The sequence below is a fragment of the Artemia franciscana genome, chromosome 7 (assembly GCF_032884065.1).
Source record: "Artemia franciscana chromosome 7, ASM3288406v1, whole genome shotgun sequence".
Taxonomy (NCBI): domain Eukaryota; kingdom Metazoa; phylum Arthropoda; class Branchiopoda; order Anostraca; family Artemiidae; genus Artemia; species Artemia franciscana.
Window position 1 is genome coordinate 52067829 of NC_088869.1, and position 21375 is coordinate 52089203.

The following is a 21375-nucleotide window of genomic DNA, read 5'->3' on the forward strand; positions in this document are numbered from 1 at the left end:
GTTCAAATTAAGATTTTTTGATTTGCCAAGGACCAAAGAACAGGCAATTATATCTTTCCAGGATAAGGGGTTGTTGCCCAATGCGTCAATAGACACACAGTGACTTTTTACTCTTATGTGAGAACATTTTTGGAAGTGTAACACTAGGCCATGTTTGAAAATCATCAATTTTCGTGTCAATACGTTTTTCTAAAAGTAAAATCCCATTTGTTACTGTTGTTCGTTTCATTTATTTTTGGGTTAACGAATTATCGTCTGTGGCCTGGTGTCAGCAAGAATTGACATTTTTAAACAAATGGTTGTCTATTGAAATAACTACCTCCGTCAAGTATGCGTGTTTTCGCTGTAACAGAAAAACCGTTTGCATACCATCAACAGAAAAATGTTGCTAATAAAGTAATCTATTTTCATCATTTTTTTTCATTAGCATTAACCAAACTTCACTTCTCGATTGTGTTTTATATAATAGACAACTACCATGCAATTTTATTCTCTGAAGTTTTGCTATGTCCTCATTCAAGCTTTTCAGCGTGGCATGAGGATTAAACATCCACTAGGATCACGCTTCGGTTTTTATGGCACTTGGTATTAACCAAGTGACATATAGCAATCGCAAATTCTGTCGGTATGTCGGTCCCGGCTTGCTACTTTAGGCACTTCCAGGTAAGCTAGGACGACGCAATTTGGCAGGCGTATCAGGGACCGGACCAGATTAAATTAGAAATAGTCGTTTTCCCGATTTGACCATCTGGGGTGGAGTGGGGGGCCGGTTAATTCGGCAAAATCCCGAACGGATCTGGTGACATTGGGAGGGGAGTTGGGAGGGGAAAACTTTAAACCTTGGAAAACACTTAGAGTGGAGGGATCGGGATGAAACTTGGTGGGTAAAATAAGCACAATTCCTAGATACATGATTGACATAACCGGAACGGATCCGCTCTCTTTGGGGTAGTTGGGGGGGGGGGGGGTATTTCTGAAAAATTAGAAAAAATGAGGTATTTTTAACTTACGAACGGGTGATCGGATCTCAATGAAATTTGATATTTAGAAGGATATCGTGCCTCAAAGCTCTTAATTTAAATCCCAACTAGATATGGTGACATTGGGGGGAGTTTGGGAGTGGAACCTAAAATCATGGGAAACGCTTAGAGTGGAGGGATCGGGATGAAACTTGGTGGGAACAATAAGCAGAAGTCTTGAATACGTGATTTACATAATTGGAACGGATCCGCTCTATTGAGGGGGGAGGGTTAATTCTGAAAAATTAGAAAAAATGACGTATTTTTAACCTACGAAGGAGTGATCGGATCTTCATGAAACTTCATATTTAGAAGGACCTCGTAACTCAGATCTCTTATTTTAAATCTCAACCGGATCCAGCATCGTTGGAGGGGGGACCGGAAATCTTAGAAAATACTTAAAGCCGAGAGATCAGGATGAAACTGAATGAGAAGAATAAAAACAAGTCTAAGATACGTGACTGAGATAACCGGACCAGATTCGCTCTCTTTGGTGGAGTTGGGGGGGGCAATCTGAAAAATGAGGTATTTGTAACTTACGAACGGGTGACCAGATCTTAATGAAATTTGATATTTAGAAGGATCTTGTGCTTTAATATTAAAGCTCTTATTTTTAATTCCAACCAGATCCTGTGACATTGGGAGGAGTTGGTGGGGGAAACCGGAATTCTTGAAAAACGTGAAAATTGGGGTATTTTTATCTTAGGAATAGGTGATCGGATCTTAATGAAACTTGATATATAAAAGGATCTTATGTCTCAGATGTTCCATTTTCGCTTCGAATTGGATCCGGGGACATAGAAGGTTGGAGGAGGGAAACAGAAATCATGGAAAGCGCTTAGAGTGGAGATATCGGGATGCAACTTGATGGGAAGAATATGCACAAGCTCTAGATACGTGATTGACATAATTGGAACGGATCCGTTCTCTTTGGAGGAGGTGGGGGGTGTCAATTTGGAAAAAATAGAAAAAATGAGGTATTTTTAACTTAAGAACGGGTGACCAGATCTTAATGAAATTTGATATTTAGAAGGAATTCATTTAGGGGGTGGGAGATCTAAAATCATGGAAAACGCTTAGATTGGAGGGATCGGGATTAAACTTGGTGTGAAAAATAAGCAGAAGTCTTAAATACGTGATTTACATAATTGGAACAGATCCGCTCTATTGGAGGGGGGGGGTTAATTCTGAAAAATTGGAAAAAATGACGTATTTTTAACTTACGAAGGAGTGTTCGGATCTTCATGAAACTTCATATTTAGAATGACCTCGTAACTCAGATCTCTTATTTTAAATCTCAAACGGATCCAGCGTCATGGGGGGGTCAATTGGGGGGGACCAGAAATCTTAGAAAATACTTAAAGCGGAGAGATCTGGATGAAACTGGATGGGAAGAATAAAAACCTGTCTAAGATACGTGACTGACATAACCGGGCCGGATCTGCTCTCTTTGGTGGAGTTTGGGGGGGGGGGGGTAATTTGGAAAAATGAGGTATTTGTAACTTCAAAAGGGTGACAAGATCTTAATGAAATTTAATATTTAGAAGGATCTTGTGCTTTAAAGCTCTAATTTTAAATTCCGACCAGATTCTGTGACATTGGGGGGGGGGGGTGTTCGAGGGGGAAACTGGAATTATTGGAGAACGTGAAAATTGGGGTATTTTTATCTAATGAGTAGGTGATCGGATCTTAATGAAATTTGATATTTAGAAGGAATCCATTTCTCAGAGCTCTTACTTCAAATCCCGACCAGATCTTTTGACATTGGGGGGAGTTGGAGTGGGAGGAGCTGGAGTGGGAAATCTTGGAAAACACTTGGAGTGGAGGAATCGGGATGAAGCTTGGTGGATAGAATAAGCAAATGTTCTTGATACGTTACAATGCGGAGCCAGCAGCTTGTATGGTCTCCATTCTTGAACTTTTTATACCGTGCCCGGGCTGTGGAGAATGTTCACGCCGATATTGCAAAAACTGGCACGGACTTTTTTTTTAGCACCGATTCGTCAATGGAAGCAAAGAGATTATTTTGGAATTATACAAACTGCACGAATCTTCCAAATGACCGACAGAAAGCTGCAGAAAACTGGTTAGACATGCTTAAAATTCTTGAAAAGTGTGATGAAAAGCAAATAACACTACCACGTTTCGCTCTGTACGAGCCTGGCGAAGTACCAGTTATCATAGGGGAATCAAGGGCTACACTCACTCGTAAAGTTAACAAACTATGTGTCAAATTCGATAATTATGTCCTGCCGAAGCGCAACCCGTTGCCTTCTTTGTCTCAAGCCCCCACACAGTCATCCAAACCCTCTTTTGCCGTTATATTAAAGAATCCACCTAAAGAGCTGAACGACCCCAAGGACCACAAAACTTTTATTGATAACTTGTGTGGTGACTTGAAGTCGGCGATAAATGGGCTTAGACCGGGAAGAGATATTTGGCACCTCGTGGTAAGTTATAAAAATGAAGCTACTGCTGTAGCTGATGCTATGAAATCAAAGGCCCAATCGCTAAGACAATAGCTAAAATTCTCAGTGTATTATGGAATTGCCTGTTTCGTTCCTGATAGTCTTACTGATGGTTAGTTGCAGAACTTGATTTAACTGTACCAAAGTCTCCGGTATCGATGAAACTAGGCCCTACAAGCTTCGGTTTTCTCGTCATTGATAACCGAGTGTGAGCAAATCTGTATCGAGAAGTTTCTCCCTCATCCTCCTCGCTGCTACAACTGCCAAATTTAAGGACATAATGCCCAGCTCTGTAAAACTCTTACTCGCTGTTCGCACTGTACGCAGACAGGACATCCGAAGAAGCTGGAAACCCCCTGTAAAAATAAAATGCAGTGTGCACTATGCAACCAGGCTAACCATCCTCGTTACAGCTACAAATGTCCTATCGTGGAGAAATTTATAAATCCTCTAAAATGAGCACTGATCTACACGTTACATCATCGAATATTAATGGCGGCGTCTAAGTGAAATTACCAATAATCCAAACTCTGTATGACAAAAATGACGTTCTCTGCCTGCAATAGCATTTTCTCACTGTCGACAGTCTATGTTTGTTGAACAAGATTGCTTCTAATGCCGTAATAAGTAGAGGTACCCCTTGCTGGTCGGCCGAGTAGAGGTACTGCTATTCTTGCTAAAAAGTGTCCTCATGCCCAAGCACTTTCGCGACAGTGACTATTTAACGGCAGTCAAAATTTAGAATTATGTGGTGATCTCAGTGTATTAACCCACCGATTACCGTAATGCTACATCAGAAAGACAATTTAATCAAGCTTGCCGCCTAGTCAGTTCCCTCGTGGCTGATTGTGAAGTGCAAAATCTAGCAGTAATCCTTCCTGGTGATGTGATCTTTAACCTTTTTTCCGACAGTAGGAGTCCTACAAATATTCTGAATAGTATGTGTCCTCAGCTCTTGGCTGTCGAGAACGCCCAAGGTTTCACATATATCCATAGCTCTGACAGTACCTCTTCTCTGGATTTTTTTCACGTTTTATCCGAATGTAAAACCAGACTCCACATCCTCACTTATCTCCACTTTCCAAACGTCAAACCATATGCCTATCAGTAATACATTCCCTGTTCAACTTATTGTACCAAGTGATCCAAGTCTGGACAATGATAGTATATAACATGAAACCACTGACTGATCTTGTGTAGACAGGTTTACGTTCTTGACAGTTAGTGACACTATTTTGGAAGTGCCGTTTCATCTACTTTCGCAAAAAAACCTACTAAGCTCTATAGAGAAGCAAACCTTGCTAAATATTTACTGTGCAGAGATCTTTCATGCTCTAAGAGCTGCCGACAGTTTCATCTACTTTCCCAAAAAACATACTAACCTATGCAGAGAAGCAAACCTTGCTGAATATTTACTGTGCAGAGATCTTCCATACTTTAAGAGCTGCTAAGCGTGCGAATTTATTTATACGAAGAGTACTTCTTGGAACTGAGAAGCATGGTTGGTCAAGTAACCCTGATCTTGTTGATTCTTGTGCTAAATCGAAATTCTAGTTTCACGTCTGGAAGGAGTGTGGTATGCCACGACAAGGTTTGGTAAATGAAATTTGTCTGAAAACAAAGTGACATTTTGCGAAAGTGCTTAGGCAACACCAGGCTTAGGCAACACCAGGCTAAATCATTAGCTGAACTGTCATGTAAAGCCACAAGTGAGCCTAATTTCACATGGAAAGTGCTCAAAAGAGATAGTTCGAAAGCCTATAATGCTGTCAAAATTAGTATGGTTACTTTAAAATTGAATTTTCTAAGCCTAATCCATCATTGTCAAATCAATATGAAATGGAGCTTGATGGTTGCTTAGGCCAATCAATTAATGAGATTAGTTTTATTGTTACTCGATCCGCAGTTACTAAGTGCATTTCTAAGCTACAAAAGAAAACTTCTCGTGGTGTTGATGGCCTTTGTGCAAAGCATCTAAGATGTGGGTCCCCTCTCCTGATTGAGCATCTGACCTTACTCTTTCAGATGATATTCCATTGGGGTATAGTTCCTAATTTGTTCAGTACTGGAGTAATATCCCCGGTAATAAAAAGGGGAAAGTCCTTGGACAGATGTTCTTCTTTTAGGCCAACTAAGGTGTCATCGGTTTTGTGCAAAGTTTTTTAGCTACTAATTGTGCACGAGATATCTGATAAGTGTTATACACTGGGTAACCAATTCGGCTGCAAGAAAGGAATATGCCGTGACGATGCTCACCATTTGATTGCTAATTTACTTCTGCATGCTCATGAAAATAATGAGGTATTATATTTTGCTGGGTTAGATGTGTCTAGAGCTTTCGACACGGGTATACATCTGCATACCTTATTGAATTCTAATAAGTGTGGAGTTAATATCTCTTTCATCAAGTCGATACGTGATATGCATAAAAAGCTAAATTCTAGAGTCAAGGTCACCATCTCACCTGGTACGGTGTAACTCACCTCTGCAATTCCAGCAAAAAAGGGTATTAGACAGGGCGCTGTTACTTCTCTGCTCCTGTTTATTAATACTGTCTTAGTGCCGCAACAGAATGACCTGACCACATGTATATTTAAAAGTATTGATGTTTTTCTAGATAACTATGCTGATGACATCATTGGTGTTAGTAGAATAGCCTTTGGAATTGGGGAAAATTTTCGAGTTCTCGACAGAGAGTATAAACGTATTGGTCTTCGATTTAATTAGAGTAAGAATGAGTTCCTGGTGTTCAATCACCGTTCCTATTGACTGACAAATGTTTAGTTAGGTGAAAATGTTATTAAAGCACATGATACGCTGCCGTATCCCGGTGTACCAATTGGGTCAAATCTTCGGGCCACGCGTCAACTTTTGAAAGACTTCTTTTTGCCAGAAAATCTAGAAATGCATACGGTTTACTAGTTGCGTTAAAGTTTAAATTTAACCGCCGTATCTTAGCTAGCTTTTATAATGTATTTGCTCTTCCGCATGTACTCACCCTTGCACCATTTTGGTTTCTTCTTACTGTTTCAGATGCTTGGGATTTACGGAAGTGTTTCTACAAGTATGCGAAATTTTTGCTACGGCTGCCTCTCTGGACTAACAACAGCTCCCTATCCTTGCGGTATGGAGCTGCTAGTCCAGTGTCTGCAGTGCAGAAAAGAAACAAGAGTATCGGAGGCATATTATTGGTGAAGGCACCTCCGAAATGGTCCTTCGTTGATAATATGTCTGGTCTTACATATGATTGTCTTAATTGTATTTTTTTCTTTTTTTTCTGTCAGTTCTTCTTTGTTTTGGTTTTGTTTGTATTTTTATTTTTTTTAATTCCCTTTTCTTTCTTTATACTCCATCAGTGTTGTATTTTAAATTTATGATGGGCAAAAAATCGACACATACACACATACATACGCTCTGAGACTATTTTTATGGCAAGTAGAGATTTTTTTATATTACGTTTTGAGAGTAGAAAGCCAACACCTTGACAGTGAACACCATCGCTTCATCCCAAAGTGATGAGAGTGGTTCCGTTTATGGTTCCTATTCCATTTTAAAAAAGGTGGGTCTCTGATAGTCCAATAATATCCCAACGGTAGCGGTCAATTTCATTCAAAATTAATTCCTTGTTTCCCACTTCAGCAAGTGCTCGTATGTTTAGCGTTACAAGTGAAAGTGATGTTTTTGTTGTAAATATTAGTGTCTTCTCTGACTGGAGAGTCGTCAAATCTGAAAAACAGTCGTCGGTTGCCCCGGACGTGGTAGTTGAAACATTATGGTACTCATCATCAACAATATCTTTATTTCTACTATTTATAACTCTAGATATCAGACCTTCGATTGCCTCGGACGCGGTAGCGTAAGTTCTGATTCTATTTTTCTATAGTCATACAATTGTATGAAGATAGCCATACAAGCGAACGGTGCGCTGAGGAAACTGCGTTTAGAATACTATTCAGCCTCCTAACAACTGCTGACACTTTGGCTAGTCAAGATGTATACTTTTTTTAATCAAACCTTTCCTCGGCAGAGTGGATCCCATGTGAGAGAAGTCTTCAAATAAATCTATTGAGTTGTTCCCGATGTAGACTTTTTATAGTAGAGAGGGCTGTGGGGAGCTCAATGACCATAAATTTGGTTTTCTGCCAGTTGATTCACAGCCGAACTTTCGAAGCCACCTCAGCAGGCACATGGAGAGCTTCTGCGACTTTTTGACCGTGGCCGCTACTACGGTTTGTCATCAGCAAAGTTAGCATCAGTAAGTATCTGGTCTCCAAATTGAAAGCCAAATCAAATGCGATTTGTCGTGCCACTCACGACGTAGTCATCTATCATGCATTTGAAGAACTCGGTAGCGGTAGTGCATTATTGCCGAAGGCCTGTCTTCACTGATAATATGGGGCTGCACCTTCTATAGACTTTCACGCAGCCCTCTTTACAGAAAGATAGATCTTCAAAAAGTGAAAAAAATTTTCTTGGGTATTTCTGTAGTTGTCATTATCAACCAGAGTAAGTAGCGATATATAGAATAAAAAACAACCCTGAAGTCCAAATGTAATGCACGCTACTCTGGGGGTCTTTTCGGGTCTTCTATGCCAACTGGTGCAAAATGAAGATTTGCTCCGTAGTCAACTTGACGAGCATGAACACGGCCTGCTGAGCTCTTCTATTTCCACACTGAAAGGCAGAGCATCTGTCCAGTAACATTATTATGAAAAGCTTGCCAGGAACGGAGAGAGGCGTAAGCCCGTAGTAGGTAGAGCAGATTTGGTGACTGCCCTTGTGTTTCCAGAATGCCACTATGATGTCAGGACGCCAATCTTTTGGTGTGCATTCCGTCTTCCATATAGCTGTTAAGATTAGTTGGAGCTACAAGATCATCGCTGCACTTCAGTATTTGAGGACTTGAGCAGAAATACCGTAGGTTCCTGGGAATCAATTATTATTCAGACATTTTACAGAACTTTGGATCATGAAGGCTGTAACGGCTGTGACTCGAGGTTGGAAGCCATCTCGGTTGTGTCTGCTGCTTGAATCAATAGTGGCTGGTGATATACGACTACTTTGGCATTCAGAAGCTTTGAAAAATTGCTTCTCCAGACAGAGAGTTGGCCTACATCATCATCCAGAATACTACCATCAGCAGATATAACACGGCTCCGATGGAAGGCTTTGTACATTTTGTGCAGTGAGCAGATTTCTCCCTTCCTAGCATCATCTTTAATATTGCTAGCTTTCCTGTCAATAAAGGTCTTCATATCGATGTGCCGTAGGCTATTGCTTATGCCACTGAAACGTCTGTAATCGGCCATTTTGTTTTCTAGAGGGGTCTTCAGACGCAACTTGATCATGAAAAGGGTCTCCTGGGACGGCCAGCGTTATTTTTTGTGTTTGGCCCGGCCAACGGTACTATCAGCAGAGTCGAGTATGTTTTCTTTGAAGGAATTTCGGGCAGCTTCAGATTTATCTGAGCCTTGGAGACGGCTAAACCGGCTTGTGATGTCCAGAGCATACTTTCAGTGCATCTCAGTTGCTGCCAGGCTACCCAGGTGAAACTTGGGAGGCCGTTCGTCCTGGCAGCGGAGCCTCACACGTAGTCATAGCGTGGCAACCACCATCCTATGGTCTGCTTTTTCAAGCTTGGTAGACCTATACCTCTGGAAATTAGTTACTGAAGAGCACCAGCGTCCAGAAATTATAATGTAACCGATCATCTTCTTTGTCTGGCTGTCGTTGCTGTGCCTATTGTGTTATATGTGTTTGTCGTCTTTGAAAGAGGGCGCTCGATATGACAAATTATCTATAAACTAGAAGATTCTCTTTCCATCGTTATTCCATAGATCTGGAGTCATAAGATCTAGAGCATTTCTCCACACACCCTCCTTGTCATTGACGGTGACATTAAGGTTCGTATGCTATCCATGCTTGTAAAAGAGAAGACATGTCTTTGGTTCTGGTGTTCAGCATGAGCCCTACACCGTTTGTCTTGGTTTTTAGGTCACCAGGCCAAATCATGCAATATCCTTTACCGATACCTTCGAACTCTCTTCGACGATGTGGGTTTCTGCGAGTCCAGCCCCAGCTATATCAAAGCGTTTTAGCTCAAGAATGAGCATTGGTTTTGGTACAAGAAAGTTGCTATGGGGCAGAGGAGTTAGTTTTCCCCTCCGGATCACGTTTTGCACCAGCTAAATGCACCACAGATTAAATTTTATGTGCTGAATTTTCTACAACACAATGGTAATATTGTCTTGTGCCAACAAATTATCATCTCCTTTGTTTTCAATTCGATGTTTTGGAGTTATTTTGTCTAAAATGCCCGAATTCGAACAGTCAAAAATTAGAAAAATGGTAAAAAAAAGTCTATGGGTATTATGATGTTGTAATAACAATCAAAAGTTCAAAGTACTTGTATATTCGGTTATGAACCGAATATTAAAGCAGTAGTATATTCGGATCAATGGTTCAAAAGTTTAATATAGTATATTTGTCTCTCAGAGGTACTTTTCCTCCATTTATTCAACTTCATATTATTGTTTGGTCTCATAACGATAAGTGTCATTTGTATTTTTCGTCTTATTAGTTCATGTCCCTTCTAAGTCAACGATTAGGGCTTTAAAATCAGCCACAATGTGTGCTGTTTATTTTGAAATTCTATCCATCCCCATGTTAATTTGAATTGTTATCTGAAAACTATTTTTCATGACAAATCTGTTGATATTTCTTTTTCCCAGTTTTTACTTTATATTCTCTATATTTTCTGTCTACTTCCATCCTACCTTTCTCTTCATTTTTTATCTTTTAAAACCATGATTCGTTTGTTTACTTTGCCCAAAGCAAACTTTGGTTTGAAAATTTTGCTTTTGTTGTTTAATTAGGTATGTACCTGTTTAAAACAATAAATTTATTGACTAACTAGCTGTTGGGGTGGCGCCCCCCCCCCCGCGCGCGTAAGTCGTTACGCTCCATATTAGTTACGCGCCATTGTAGTTGTGTCCCTGTGTCCCACCTGTGAATATAGATATATCTATCTATATATATAAAAATAAGTTGTCTGTCTGTGGATCTGTGGATCAGGTGACGTCATGTTTCTGTGTCGGCTGACGTCATGAAATTAGTTGTCAGGTGACGTCATGTTTCTGTGTCGGCTGACGTCATGAAATTAGTTGTTGTCATTTTTGCTTTGACGGTGACGTCATTCAAGTTATATAAGACATATGTTCACGTAGAAATCTATTAATGTTTAAGTTTACAATGACTGATGAAGATGCTCAAAGAGTCTATGCCAAAAAACTTGCTGCTGATAGTTCCTCGGCACGCTTTCTTTTCTGACTTTCTCTATCAGCAGCAAGTTTTTTGGCATAGACTCTTTGAGCATCTTCATCAGTCATTGTAAACTTAAACATTAATAGATTTCTACGTGAACATATGTCTTATATAACTTGAATGACGTCACCGTCAAAGCAAAAATGACGGCAACTAATTTCATGACTTAATTTCAGAACTTAATTTCTGCGTTGACTGACGTCATGAAATTAGTTGTCGTCATTTTTGTTATGACGATGCTTAGTATATTGTAAAACACATTAATATGGTTAATAATATACCATTTAAAACACCAAAATGAACATGCTGGAGTCCAGTAATAATCATATTATCATATATGATAATATTCATATCTGAATATTATCTTCATATTATCATTTATATATCCCCCTGTGCCTCCCCGCGTCCCCGTTGTAGTTGTGTCCCAGTCGTCATTTATAGTCGACAAACATGACGTCAGTCGACACACAAACATGACGTCAGAATACACACACGTCCCAGTCGTCATTTGTGTCCCGGTGTCCCAGTCTGTAATTTCTCTTTCAGTGTCCAGGTCGTCATTTATATTCCCTGTGTCCCGGTCTGTATATACATTCGTTTTTGAATTGGTATATGATGAAATAATTTTTTTGTTTTTTTCCTTTTTTCTTTTTCTTTTTTTTTGTTTTTACCTTTTTTTAGCTTTTTTAGTTTTTTGTAGTTTTTCCGTTTTTAAGTTTTTTTATTTTTATTTTTATTTTTTTTAGTTTTCTTTTTCTCCTTTATTTTTCTGTTTTTTTCCTTTTTTTGTTTTTTTTTCTTTTTCGGTTTTTAGTTTTTTTAGATTTTTTATTAGTTTTTAGTTTTTTTTTCTTTTTAGTTTTTACCTTTTTTTAGTTTTTTTAGTTTTTTTCTTTTTAGTTTTTTTTTAGTTTTTTAGCTTTTTAGTTTTTTTAGTATTTTCTTTTTAGTTTTTTGTAGTTTTTACCTTTTTTAGTTTTTTTCCTTCTTTTGTATTAATGCTAAAGCCAAGGTTCGAACCTGGAACCTCTCGGACCTAGAACCTGGAGCATAACGCTTTACCAACTCATCTACTTCGGCTTGAATACATTTACCTTTTTTATTTTTTTTTTTATTTTTAGTTTTTTTTCTCCTTTATTTTTCTGTTTTTTCCCTTTTTTAATTTTTTTTCTTTCTCAGTTTTTAGTTTTTTTTTAATTAGTTTTTTTTTCTTTCTAGTTTTTTTGTAGTTTTTACCTTTTTAGTTTTTTTTTTAGTTTTTTATCTTTTTTAGTTTTTAGTTTTTTACCTTTTTTAGTTTTCTTTAGTTTTTTAGCTTTTTTTAGTTTTTTTTAGTCTTTTTTTGTAGTTTTTTTTTGTAGTTTTTACCTTTTTTAGTTTTTCTTCTTCTTTTGTATTAATGCTAAAGCCAAGGTTCGAACCTGGATCCTCTCGGACCTAATTAGGAAAACGTTGTTTGAAAATCTTCTAGAATAACCGAAATCTACATTTTCTTAGAATGCAAGATATTAATTAGCCGCTACTTATAAATGGTTAAATTAAATATTTTTTTTGGGGGGGGGGGATCAAGTTATTCATCCATTGACGCATTCTTGAACCGGTTTCTTTCGTTAGTTTTTTTTTTCAGCTTAACGTGAGACAAAACAAAAACAAATAGCAGAATAGATGAAAAAAAATATTTATTTGGGCCATTCTTACTTCGTAATATGCAGAATGATTGCACCTAACACATTTTGCATGCAGAACCGCTATACTTTACCCCAACCCCCTAATTTGGAAATATATTACCTAAATTTGTTTCTAAAGTATTATACTTTTATCATACTAAGGTATATTCCTGTAAAGGCTCCTCTATATAATACAGATTATAATACATAATACAGTATATAATATACATTTTAATATACATACATTTACAGTATAATACAGTACATAATATACATCATAATATACATTTACAGTATAATACAGTATAGTATATAATACATTAAATGTACACACGACGAGGACAGACACAGAATAAGAACTGACTAAAATAATCTAAAACGTTGGCTTATATACACTGAAACAAGGAAACAAACCTTGAAGCATGTGAGAGGAACTGACCTAGTTTAATCTGTCAGTTACTACAAATACTCAGAATCTATAATATTAATGTAGTCAATTAGGAAGTAGGAATTTCAGAGAACTTAATTATGATTAAGAATTTAATTATATTATCTAACCTACTTTCACTACTTTCAAAGTTTACAGATTTTCCCCCGGGTTTTCAAAATCATTTTTTTCCAAAAAAAAAATTATTTTCTATCCTCAAACAAAGGTACACTTAATAAAAACACAAAATAAAATAAAATACTGAACAACAAGACACAAGAAAATATTGTCCCAATTGACACTTTATTCATTTCACTTTATATTGTCACGCTCAGTTCGCACAGAATTCGCATAACTACTCCTAATAGAAAAAATTTGTAGAAAAACATTTGAACGTAACAAAAAAAACCTTGTGTTTGTCTTCATGAAGATTAACTTGAAGATTTTTACCAAAGCCTTAATTTTTTTTTTTTTTTCAAAAATTATTCAGTTCTTTTACTATTCATAATATATCAAAATGAAGTTAATACGCCGTTTGAGAAAAGTCGCTACAATGCTTTCGTTCACCACATTTATTTTTCTATTATTCCTATTTGAAAGGAAGTGTTTCTTCTGTCTTATTAATCATCACGAATTCTATCTACATCCTTCCCTCTATCTACCTGTCTATATCAATCCCTTACTAGTCTCTATATTAGCCCTACTCTATTTATCTCTTAGTACTCTCTATAATAGCCTGGAGGCTTATTGCTTCTTTTCCTGTTACTTCTCCTAAAACTACTTGACTCTCCACTCGATCCTACTTCAACCTCTATCTCCCCTTTATCTAACTCTAAACTAGCCTGACTATGCTCTATTTGAATCTCCTGTTGTTCACTAGAAATGGAGCTATCCTCCCTTATCCCTGAAGGTACTGCTGGAGTCTCCACTGGACGCTGGTATACAGATGATCTTGAATCAACTCTACTAAGTCCACGATTCTCTAACTCTAATTCTACCATTTTTGATTCCTCCGTAGTATATCTTTTTAATTTCCTCCGTTTCTCCTAATCCCATATAACAAAATATTCACAATGAGGGGGGTATTCAACTTTGCCAGATATCACCCCCTTCTGTTCAATCTGGCCTTCTAGTTTTCCTGTAACGTTTCCGGCTTCCCAGAGTCTCCAGACGATTGCGCTTGAAAACGATTCATACAAGAATTGGCTTTATGATCCCAACTCCCACACACAAAACAGGCACCCCTCTGATAGTTATTGTTCCGCTTATAACAAAAATTGGCAGAATGGCCATTGTTTCCACAACTGTAACATACTCTGTTTGGGCATTCAGCCACTAAATGACTGAAGCTCTGACACTTGTAGCATCTCCTATTGGTAGGACCCTCACCTCTCTCTCGAAAGGGCACATCACCATGGGTCTTACTGAAATCTGAGTTCCTATTATAATTTGTTTCACTAAAATTTCTACCTATATTCCTATTCTGACCTCTCCCCTGGTCACATTTTACGTCAGACCAGTTCTGACGGAGTCCCTTAATCTGTCCTGTCCAAATTCAGCATCTACGGTTGCTGATAAAATTCCTGCTTTTCTTTAAGAAGTGTGTTTTCAGTAGGGGATCCATTACTGACCCAATTACTCTTTGATTCACATTATCCTGGTTGCTGTTGCCCGCCATAGGTATATCTGTTAAATTAACCCCCGAAATATCTCCCATATTTATCCTGGCACTTTCTTTGGCCATTAAATTACCCACAGTTGTCAAAAATGTTACTACAGAATTCGGATTATAATCCCGACTTGTCGAATCAAAATTCAAAGGGGCTTTTAAACCTTTACTTTTTATATCATTCAATAATAAAGCAATATCTCTATCAAATTCAGGATCAGAAGGATCTAAAATTGGAATTGCGCTCATAACTAAAAGAAATTGATTAAGTTAAAGTTGTAAAAACAAGGCAATTTTTACTAAGCACTCCTAACAGATTTCCTGCTCGCGTGCGAACTTAAAATGCATGACTTACAATCATAAATTGTCCTTCGACGTTCTTCACTTTTTTCTCTCTAAAACCGGATTCTGCGGCGGGAACCTGGAGCTGGGACGGCGAAACTGGAAGAACTGGAACGGCAAAACTGGAACAACTAGAACGGCAAAACTGGAACAAATAGAACGGCAAAACTGGAACAACTAGAACGGCAAAACTGGAACAAATAGAACGGCAAAACTGGAACAACTAGAACGGCAAAACTGGAACAGCAAAACTGGAACGGCAAAACTGGAACTGCAAAACAGGAACGGCAAAACTGGAACAATTGGAACGGCAAAGCTGGAATCCCCAACGACGAAAACAGCAACAGCTCTCAACTTCCGAAGTCAACCGACGACCAGCACACACCAATACCACGGTCGTGCACGAACCGAAGCAGCTCTCAGCAGAAAGTCTCCACGCCCCAACTACAGCTTACAATGACGGAGTCCACCAAATTTTGAAGATAAACAAACTCACGACACAACCTCGGACCGAAATCCGGAGGATGGTAAGAACTCTATCCTCTCCGGCGAAAACCGCTGCCACCACTTTGTAAAGGCTCCTCTTCTCTCTGCGTTCTCTTCATTAGAACATTACGGTAGCGTTGGCCTACAGTATAGGGTTCGACCGGTGGAGGATATCTAGTATCTCTAACTCTCATAAAGTGTAATAAAAATGTTTATTTACACATATAATACATTAAATGTACACACGACGAGGACAGACACAGAATAAGAACTGACTAAAATAATCTAAAACGTTGGCTTATATGCACTGAAACAAGGAAACAAACCTTGAAGCATGTGAGAGGAACTGACCTAGTTTAATCTGTCAGTTACTACAAATACTCAGAATCTATAATATTAATGTAGTCAATTAGGAAGTAGGAATTTCAGAGAACTTAATTATGATTAAGAATTTAATTATATTATCTAACCTACTTTCACTACTTTCAAAGTTTACATTCCATTAGGATTACCTAACTTCACTTCTTGAGTGGTTGGCACTACATCATGCAATACCATATAAATTTTTGGTCTGAAATACCAAAAATTTCGTCAAATGTTCGCACAAAATTATGGGTGCCAGAATACATCTTACTACGGTTTTGAAGTTCCCAAACAAAACGCACTAGAAAACTTCCGTGAGTGATCCATTTTCTAGAAACGTAAAAATATAAAATTTTAGTTATAAAAAGCAAAAATAAATTGTGCAAAAATTGGACACGATAGAAAACTATGGTTGCCTTGCATTTTCAGCTTCAGCGCAGAAAACTACAGGAACTTTCCAAGTAAAATAATTGAAATTATGTGGTTATTGCGTGGGCTGCTTTATTGAGACAATCTCTGTTAGAAAAACTACGAAAAACACGACTGTAAATCCGTACCATTAAATATGAATCTAATTATCTACATATTTCCTTTTCAGTGCAATATCTTTGTCCCCTAGGTTATTGCTCCGAGAGTTAAAAAGAACCTGTTCTGTTGTTGATGCGAAACCTATAGTTGCAAAATCTTTATTCTATAAAAATTCTGGTCTGCTTAGACGCAGTGCAGGAATCCGTTATGAAAAGAATTTCGCACAAAAATGTATTTTGGAAAGATATAATCAGACTGTGTTATTAATCATCCTTAACGCCTCCCTGAATTTAGCTTGAATACTTCACTGGATCTCATTATAAATTAACTAAAAAACCTTTACGAAAAAGAAGTTTTTTCCAACAATAGTAAATAGCATATAAAACATAAGACCAGTAAAAACAAACTCCTATAATAATCCTCAAAACCACCAGAAATTGCTATTAAAGAATAAATGAAACCGAAAACGAACATTAATAAAAAAAAACAATCATAGCAAACAAACATACAACAGGCACTAATAAAAATGAATAATTACTGCTCCCTTTTCTAGCTAAAGCCCGATCTGTCCTTTCTTAGTATTTTCCAAGATTTCCGGTTTCACCCGACAACTCCTCCCAATGTCCTCAGATTTGGTCGGGATTTAAAATAAGAGCTATGAGACATAAATTCCTTCTAAATATCAAATTTCATTAAGATCCGGTTACCTTTTCTTAAGTTAAAAATGCCTTAATTTTTCTACTTTTTCAGAATTAACTCCCCCAAACAAAGCGGATTCACTCCGGTTATGTCAATCATGTATCTAAGACTTGTGCTTATTCTTCCCACCAAGTTTCATCCCGATCTCTCTATTCTAAACGTTTTCCAAGATTTCCCGTTTTCCCCTACAACTCCCCCAATATCACCGGGTATGGTCTGGATTTAAAATAAGAGCTCTGAGATATAGGTCCTTCTAAATACCAAATTTCAATAAGATCCGATCACCCACTCAAAAGTTAAAAATACCTGAATTTTTCGATTTTTCCTCTCCCACCAGCCCTCCAGATGGTCGAATAGAGGAAACGAATGTTATCAAGTCAATTTGTGCAGGTCCCTAAAACACCTACAAATTTTCATCATCCTAGCACATCCAGAAGCACCAAACTCGCCAAAGCACTGGAAATCTCCCCCCCCCCCCCCGCCAACTCCTCCGCCAAATGGCGGATTGGAACAGATCCGCCAAATGGAGCGGATCTGTTCCAATTATGTAAATCACGTATCTAGAACTTGTGCCTATTCTTCCCATCAAGTTTCATCCCGATCTCTAAACTCTAGGCGTTTTCCAAGATTTCTGTCTCCCCCCTCCAACCCCTTATGTCCTCGAAGCTGGTTCGAATTGGAAATGAAGCATCTGAGACATAAGATCTTTCTATATATTAAACTTCATTAAAATTTGATGACCCATTCGTATGATAAAGATACCTCAATTTTCACCTTTTTTAAGATTTCCGATTTCCCCCTCCAACTCCCCCCATTGTCACTGGATCTTGTCGGGATTTAAGATAAGTGTTCTGAAGCACAAGAGCCTTCTATATATCATATTTCATTAAGATCTGATCACCCGTTCGTAAGTTACAAATACCTCATTTTTTCAAATTTTTCACAATTACCCCCCCCCCCAAATCCCCCAAAGAGAGCGGATCCGGTCTACTTATGTCAGTCACGTATCTTGGACTTGTGTTTATTCTTCCCACAAGTTTCATCCTGATCTCTAAGCGTTTACCAAGACACTCTAAACTCTAAGCATTTTCCAAGATTTTAGGTTTCCCCCTTCAACTCCCCCTAATGTCACCAGATCCAGTCGGTATTTAAAAGAAGAGCTCTAAGACGTGATATCCTTCTAAATATCAAATTTCATTAAGATCCGATCAGCCGTTCGTAAGTTAAAAATACCTCATTTTTTCTAATGTTTCCGAATTAACCGTCCCCGCATTCCGCCCAGATTGTCGAACCGGGGAAACGACTAGTTCTAATTTAATCTGGTCTGGTCCCTGATACGCCTGCCAAATTTAATCGTCCTAGCTTATTTAATAGTGCCTAAACTAGCAAAACCGGGACCGACAGACAGACCGACAGAATTTGCGATCGTTATATACCACTTGGTAAACACCAAGTGCCATAAAAACGAGTTTTTTCAATTGAAATTTAGGAGCAATATTAAAATTGAAAACGAATGTAAATTATTACGTATATGAGGGGGTTTCACCTCCCGTCAATATCTTGCTCTTTACGCTAAAGTTCGAATTTTGTTCCAATTCTTCAAGAATGACTGCTGAATCACAAAGGCCATTTAATTAGAATACATAGCTCTTTTGAAAGTATTAAGAAAACTTCAGCGTAAAGAGCGAGATATGGACGAGGGTGCAAACCCCTCATATACGCAACAATTTCTGTTCGTTTTAAGTTTTAATGTTGCTCCTTACTTTCAGTTGAAAAAACTTGTTTTTTATTTAATTTATGATCTATTTTAAATTATGCTGGGAAATCCGGTGCCCGCTTCATGGAAATTTTTCTTCCCCCATGAAAAATCGTGCATGGAAAGATCCTCCCATCTAACCCCCTCCTTCTGACCCCCGACCAGAAAACATCTCCTGAAACGTCTGTGTATTTCCAAATAGTCTATACTGTATGTAAACAATGGGCGAAGTTCAATGAGCTGCAAGTTCAACTTGCAGCTCTTCCCCGGAGGCATGTGGGGGATTAAGTCATCCTCAAAGACATAGTTATGAAATCTTTCGACTATGACGAGAAAAATGGCTATCTCAAAATTTTGATCTGCTGACTTTGTAAAAAATGAGCTTGGGAGGGGGCCTGGTTGCCTTCCAATTTTTGAGTTGCTCAAAAACGGTACTAGAACCTTTAATCTCCGGTCAAGTGAGTTCTCTTGCAATATTCTAGGACCAATGGGTCGATACTATCATCCCTGGGAAAAAAAACTATAAAAAAACAGCAACAAATAAACACGCATCCGCGATCTTTCTTCAGGCAAAAAAAATGTAAATTTCCACATTTTGGTAGATAGGAGCTTGAAACGTCTACAGTAGGGTTCTCTGATACGCTGAAACTGAGGATTGGTTTTTATTAAGGCTCTATGAATTTTAAGGGCTGTTTCCCCCCTTTATTGTCGAAAATAAGCCAAATTTTCTTAGGATCTTAACTTTTGATGGGTAAGACTAACTTGATGAAACTTGTCAAACAGTTTGTGGTAACGAACTGTAGTAAGGAGCGACCCGGCTCAATATTAACTGAAACTCTAAAATATGGAACTTTGATAACAATAGCTACATCAAAAGAATTGCATTTTTACACTGATTCTAAATATATAAGTTTCATCAGAAGTTACGAGCCTGAGAAAATTTGCCTTATTTTAGAAAATAGAAAAATTATTTCAGAAATAGAAACATCCCCTAAAAGTCAAAGAATCTTAACGAAAATCACACCATCAGATTCAGCGTATCAGGGAATCCTACTGTAAAAGTTCCAAACTCCTATCTACGAAAATGGTGAATTTTGTATTTTTGCCCAGAATACAGATCACGGATGCGGGTTTATTTTTATTTTTTCTTTTCTTTTCTCCAGGGGTGATTGTATTGACCCAGTGGTCCTAGAATATCGCATGAGGGCTCATTCTAGCGGAAATTAAAAATTCTTGCGCCCTTTTTAAGTGACCAAAAAATTGGAGGCCACCTTGGCCCCCTCCCACGCTCATTTTTCCCCAAAGTCACTGGATCAAAATTTTGAGATTGCCATTTTGTTCAACATAATCGGAAAACCTAACTATTATGTCTTTTAGGATTACTTAATCCCCCACATTCCCCGGGGGAGGGTGTGTAAGCTACAAACTATAACCATTGTTTACATATAGTAATGGTTATTGGGACATGTACAGCCGTTTTCATGAGGACTTTTTCAAGTTAAAGGGGTGTCGGTGGAGGGGTTTACTTGGGAGGATCTTTCCCTGGGGGAATTTATCACGAGGGAAGAAAATTTCCATGAAGTAGCCGCAGGATTTTCTAACATTATTTGAAAAAACAATGAGAAAATAAAAGAAGTTTTTCCAGGTGGAAGTAGGGAGCAGCATTAGAACCTAAAATGAACAAAAATTACTACGTATATAAGGGAGTTCGTCTCGTCCACAATACCTCACTCTTTACGCTAAAGTATTTTTTAGTAATTTCAACTATTTATTCTACGGCCTTTGTGGTTCAGGGGTCATTCTTAAAGAATTGGGACCAAATTGAAGCTCTAGTGTAAAGAGCGAGGTATTGACAAGAGGGCTAACCCCCTCATATACTTAATAAAAATATACAAATATATAATTTCGTTAAGTAACTTAATTTGTAAGTTACGTATATTTTTTACAAGTAAAAAACGATGAGAAAGCCATTTAGCCAAAAAAAAAAAAAAAAAAATCAGATGCAAATTTCATTTTAATAATTCATATGCGGTGAGCCAAAATCAAAACAAGTATCAATTAAAAAACGTTCAGAAATTAAATATATAAAAAAAACGTTTTCAACTGCAAATTAGGAGCAACATTAAAACTTGAAACGAACAGAAATTATTTTGTATATGAAAGGGGTTGTCCCGTCCTCAATCCCTCGCTCTTTGCGCTAAACTTTTTTATTGTTTTAAAAAGTAGAGTTGTGAGAAACAGCTTAAAGAGCGAGGCGTTGAGGAGCGGACAACCCTATTATATATATGGAATGATTTCTGTTCGTTTTAAGTTTTAATGTCGCACCTTACTTGGAATTAAAAAAAAAACTTGTTGGTTTTTATTTAATATTAAATAAAAAAAAACTAATTTTTTTTTATCTGAAAGTAAGGAGCGACATTAAAACTTAAAACGAACAGAAATTACTCCGTATATGAAATGGGTTGTTCCCTCTGCAATCCCTCGCTCTTTACGCTAAATTGTAAGTTTTGTCCCAATTTCTTAAGAATGACCCCTGAATCAGAAAGGCCGTAGAATAAATAGTTGAAATTACTAAAAATACTTTAGCATAAAGAGCGAGGTATTTATCTCCTCCTAAATACCTCACTC

The 21375-nt window shown here is 37.7% G+C and overlaps 1 long non-coding RNA gene across 1 annotated transcript in view; it reads right to left on the reverse strand.

The window, feature by feature from the left end:
- Window positions 1-15596: 15596 nt before the first annotated feature.
- LOC136029441 (uncharacterized) overlaps window positions 15597-21375 on the reverse strand; it is a 29887-nt gene continuing 24108 nt past the window's right edge. Inside the window, exon 2 of the long non-coding RNA XR_010618046.1 lies at window positions 15597-16094. This is a non-coding gene — a long non-coding RNA (uncharacterized LOC136029441). The remainder of the gene's footprint in view (window positions 16095-21375) is intronic.